This window comes from Tupaia chinensis, unplaced genomic scaffold (assembly GCF_000334495.1).
Source record: "Tupaia chinensis unplaced genomic scaffold, TupChi_1.0 Scaffold000415_1, whole genome shotgun sequence".
NCBI classification, from domain to species: Eukaryota; Metazoa; Chordata; class Mammalia; order Scandentia; family Tupaiidae; genus Tupaia; species Tupaia belangeri.
In genome coordinates this window covers 1,921,514-1,927,216 of record NW_006159920.1, presented here as the reverse complement: position 1 = coordinate 1,927,216, position 5,703 = coordinate 1,921,514, and the positions used below count along the sequence as shown (strand labels likewise).

General features: G+C 45.1%; 1 protein-coding gene across 1 annotated transcript in view; it reads left to right on the top strand.

The window, feature by feature from the left end:
* The window catches only part of KALRN (kalirin RhoGEF kinase), a 681,131-nt gene that overhangs the window by 251,977 nt on the left and 423,451 nt on the right, over positions 1-5,703 (top strand).

Here is a 5,703-nt window from a genome sequence, read left to right as displayed (position 1 = left end):
AGGTAAGGCTCTGCTCCCTGCACCCATCATCAGTCCCACAAAGCAGGCTGAGCTCGGGTTCCTGACCTAGCTAGCCAGAGTGGGCCAGAGAAAGACCAGCTTAATGGAGAAAAGATGGCAATCCAGCCTCTAATTACTCCCTGAAATGACATTTAAAAACCCCAAACAAACAAAAATGGGACTGGTTAATTGCATGCTTCTTGCCTAAGCAGTCTTATAGGCTGGGTCTTCTTGCTGTGTGAAAGGAAGACTCAGTCTCAAGAACAACAATTTCTTAGAGTCATGTGACATATTTTTCTGTTGATGATCTTGACCTTCACTCAGATAATGAAATTGCTAGCCAGCTTGAGAGGCTGAAGAGTTATCAGAGCACTGTCAGGGTTGGATTCTACATAAAGTGAGCTCACTTCTCCATCAGGGATGAAGAGCCTAGCCTGTCTGAGTTGGGGTGCGGTTAGGTGGGCTACATGAACTTTTAGAAGATTCCCTGGCAAGGTTGGACCTATGAAACTGGATTTAAAACATAGGCTGTTATCCACTATCTGTTCCAAGATTAGAAGTTATTTCTGGCTTTAGTCTGTCTTTTTGCATTATTATACCAGTCATGGTTTTTTTCTTTTACCACAAATACTCAAGAAATGGTTGTGTTCCTAACTATAGACAAGCGCCCTGCCACAACTGCCCTTTCTGATGAAAAACCCCTCCCTCTCCCCCTTGTACTTTCTGTTTCTATCTCTCTGGGGACTCCTGGGAGCTCAGCTCGGAGGACAGATATACTAGTGTGAGGGACAGTGTTGGCTGGGAGCTAGGGACTGAGATGGAGGCTCGGTGTTGTCTCCCCCGCAGTTTACTATGGGAGGCAGGAGTGGGACCACTTGTCCTCAAACATCTGTTATCAGACATTTCTGGGGCCATCATATAGTTTCAGAATTATATATATAAAATAATAATTCGATCTTCTGTAGCATTGACCAGTTATAATGAAAAAGGTAGGGAAGCATGCATGGAACATTGAGAGCCAACTGAGCATGTCTTCAGAGTATAGGTTCCCTTTACTGTTATTGTTGGACAGGGAGGGGCCCTGGTGCTGGGTGCCTGAGGCAGTGAGGATGGAGGGGGAAAGGGGCACCTTTACCACTGATTGTGATATGCCAGGGTTGGGAGGTCACTGTGCAGTCAGTCTCAGGAGTGGACGGGCCTTCAGGCTGTGCCCTCTTAGTGAGCTTCCCTAACTCCTGTGCAGCACCCCTCCTGACTGGAGTATTGATTGAGTCATCAGAGGCGACACCTCAGCCCCAGGAGAGATGTGCACTGCTGGCCCCAGCTGGGAAACCTTATGGGGCCTGCTGAGACCGAAGAAGCAAATGAATCAGTTGCCTCCTCCTGCCACCTGGAGCTGTCCACTTACATAGATCATCCTTGAGCACAGGAGAGTATGGGAGGCAGACTGTGATTGAGACAGAGCGGGGCACAGCCTCCAAGGCACAAAAGAAGGGGCGTTACTATTCCAGTGAACTCTCCATGACTCGTGAAGATTATCCAAGCCATGGTACACAGCTTCCTCAGCGTCCTCTTTGCCTGCCTGCTGTTTTTATGTCTGTTGTACTAGGATGGGCCCTGGGGAGCTTCCAAGAGCTTCAAGGAAGGCAGGTGAAAGGCTTCCCCAAGAGGAGGGCAGCACTCCAGGCTATCAGGGAGCTGTGCTTTATCAGACTTTTCTGCAGCCACCATGACTCTAAACTAAAGTTAAGAAAAAGTGTAATAAAATTACTCTTGTGGCTATTCTATATCATGCTCTGAAAAACGAGAGCCTTTCTAGAATTAGCCCCATCGAGTCTTCTCATTGTTAGCATTGTGTAAAAGCAAGCAGACACATAATGATGTGGATGCAGTGGGGACTTGGATTTTCCTCAAGAACTGAATTTCCCAGGATGACTGACTCCATGGTGCTTTTCAGGATATGTGACAATGACTTCTGGAGCATGACTTAATTCTCCCCATCATGTCATCCATTCACTCACTCCCTTGCCATGTTTCTACACTGAGACAGATGCAAGGAAGTCTGTGGAAAGACAAGGGCTACCAAACCTGATAACAGGTCTCAGTTGCTTATCTGACACCCAAATAACCATTCACGCCTCACAAGTGTCTAAGAAGAAGGATGCTGAACATACACACTTGAGGCTTGGAGTGAAGGACACGCTCTTTGGTCTCCTGACTCCCTGCCACTCATGAGCCTGTCCTAGTTTCCAGAGTCAGACTGGACAAGGAATTTCCCTATTCCATACTCCCACAGTGTGATATACGTGTGTGTATAACTGCAGTAACATTTTCACCTTTGCATCTCATTATCATTTTTAAATTTTGCGTGTCTCATCTATTTTAGTAACTCCATTTGCACCCAAGAACAGAAACCGCAGATTCTTTATTTCTGTGTCCCTTACAGTTCTTGGTTGTGTTTGTCATGAAGCTGAACTTTTCTTTATACTTGCTGAAATTGTCATTTGGAGACCCCTAGTCTCTGCTTCTGTGAAGTGAATACCATTTAAATTTCCCCCACAATCCATCCGGTGATTGCTCTTTTGGTGGGTAACTGATCCTGCCTGTGGGAATGGTGGTGTCAAAACCTTGAAGTTCCAGGTATGTATAGCCCATGCAGAGAATTCAGGAACATAACCTTAGTGCTCATGGAGTATCATTTATTCAGCAAGTTTGGGCCTTATCATTTATCATTTCTTATCATTTATTCAGCAAACTTGGGCCTCCTCTCTGTCCAGTGTTTTCCTAGATGCCTAGTTAGTTAGAATGGCATGAGACATACATTTTGACATATAAAGAACAGGTCTACCAAAGCATACAAACCAGGAAGCAGGGCAATAAAGCATTAATGAAATAATTATAACCAAAGATTTATGAAGGCAGAGTTGGTGTCCCAAAGGAGGAGAGAACTGATGGAACCATATAGTGTGGTTCCAAGACTCCTAAGCACATTTGGAATTCAGAGATGTTTGTTTAGTTACCCTGTGGGAAACTTATAACTAAGCATCAATGGATGAGGCAGTACAGCATTGTGAATAAGAGCGTGGGTTCTGGAGTTAGTCCACCTTCAGATCTGTTCTGGCCTGTCTTGTTTGTGTGACCTTTGGCAAGTCACTTTTCACCTCGTGGTGCTTGTTCTTTCACCTCTAGAATAGGAACAATACTACTACCTGTCTCTTTGGCCAGAATTGAAATACAAGCACAGCCCTTAGCACAGTGCCTGCTGAGCACACAGTAAACCTCAACCATGTCCTTTTTGAGTGGTTCTCAGGCGCCCCCTGGTGCTTGTGCTGTTGGGAACAGCCTGATTCTGTCCCTACAAAACAACTGCTTCAGCATGGGCTGGGTTTCATGTCATTTAGTGATCAGATCTCAAGCTGTCAAGCACCTAAAAGAGCATGCAACCTAATCTACTGTATAGTCAAGGAAATTGAGACCTAAAGATGTGAAGTAACTAAGCTATAACCACAGTGCTAGTTAATGGCAACTCCTAGACTAGGTGTCCTACAAAAAAGCCAGGCAGACAGCAATGGAGAATAGAAAGAGACACAGGAAGTTCACATGCACACCAACACCAAGGGCGAAAAGACAGATAGACATAGCCTCCTCTGAACAGGGAGGAGAGAAAGACAGACCAACAGAGGAGGGTGAAGAAGAAGAAAGGGAGAGAGACTCGAAGGCAGAAGTCAGAGAAACAGACATAACCAGAGAAAGAGCAACTGGAAGGTATGGGCAAAGATAAAGAGACAGGGACTACTACCTGAGGGGTGGGGGTAGTAGAGAGTGAGCCAGACTGTGCCTACTGTCTGATGTCTACCCGCTGCCACTTTTGGGGGTGGCAAAGGAACCCTCTAAAGCCCAAATCAAAGTAGAGCAGAAGGATGTAAACCAGAGAGAGGCACCAATAAAAAAGAGGTTCCAGAGTTCTGATGGTGCCACTGGAGACTACGACACCTGTGAGGTAAATTGCAGTACTCTGCCAGGCTGACCCACATGGAAGGGTTCCAGGTTCGCACCTGGAGAGATCCCTGAGCATGCCAGGCATGCACATGTCCACGATCTGGAGCAGGCTGACCCTGTTGGGGAGTCTCTCACTCATTGAAAACAAATATATAAACAAGCAAGAAAACTATTTTAAGAAAAGAGAGCTGTTCCATTATTTAATCCCTGTGGCCAGAAATGGTCATGACCATGTTTCTGTTACCTTTTCCTTGTGTCTCAACAGGTGTACTCTCAGCATTCTCTTCTCTGCTGGGGGTGATGGAAATAAATCTTAAGGTTAAAACTGAAATTTGTATTCATTAAGCTGAAGAAAGGTATGAATGGAGCATTCCTTCCATGCCACAGGGGAATATAATTTTCAGTTCTATCAGTTTTCTGACTTTGTGTAGGATGGTACTGCACAATAGTTTAAAAAAAAAAAGCATAAAACAAAAAACACTTTATAACAGCATCTTCACTTTCTATCTCTTATTCTCCTCTCACTCCTTTGGCTCCCCATGTCTGTAGAGGGTCTCATTCCAAGCCCTCGTAGTGGGAAGAACAAAGAGTAATTGGATCTCTTTCTGGGAGAGACAAATTCCATTCTTATTTTTCTTAGCTTTCAGAGTGCTCCTTGCAGGCTACTTTTTTCCTGCTTACCTTTCTTCTTCCATGCCTTTTTTGTTTTAGAGTACCTATTGCATGCAAGGCCCTGTGCTCAGGGTGTGAGGTCTCAGCCTATAGAGTAGACATGCACACCTAAGGATTTTTCTTTTTTAAGTTTGCACATGTGCTCACCAAAGAGACAAAGAGATAGAGGAGGAAATGTAAGAAATCAACCTCCAAGGAAGGATGACCATGCTGCAATTTCCTCACCTCATTCTCCTCTTGGGATTTTGGGCACATACACACTCATGTCAAGTTGCTGGGTCCAGGACTCGGACAAAGTGGTCAGCCATATGAAATCCAGCTACCTTAACCTCCATGCCACTTTCTGGCCCCACCTAAGGATGTATTAATGGTACATAACTGTGTGGGTTCAGGGTCAAAGAAGCAAAACAACAATGAGCTGGTAGAGTCAGAGCAGTAAGAGGTCCCTCTGGTTTAGGTGGATTTGCACTAGTCTTTGGAGTACAGCAGAAGAGATGAGGGTGGTCATGGGGAAGACCATAAACCAGTAAGCTAAGTTATCAGCAGGGTACAGGAAATAGGAACTCTAACTGAACACCCACTCCTGGCAGTGATAGAAGGTGAGGCTGGAAGGGATTAGGAGTGGTCTAGGTGATATGAATGGGCTGTGACACATTTGAGGCTCCCATATCTTCCCTTAGGGCTAGCTCCATGGTACAGCAGTAAGGAACTACTCAAGAGAAACCAGGTCCCACGTGGTAACCCTGGCTCAGTTAGGCTGAAACATGCCAGGCCTAAGATCCAATGGATTGGAGGACTGCAGAAGGGGGATCACAGCATGGCCGACTGTGGAGGGTGATTATATCTCATTCTCTCTCACATGTGCACACTCTTCTCTCTCACATGTGCACACTCATGCTCTACCATGAATGAAGAAAATAAATATTTTAAAAACTGCTTCATTTTTAAGTGGTTTAGATGAGTTGATCCAGGGCAATGACGGTAGTTTCTTGGGCTTGATAACTTTCCATTCTGAATTTATGATACTTTATA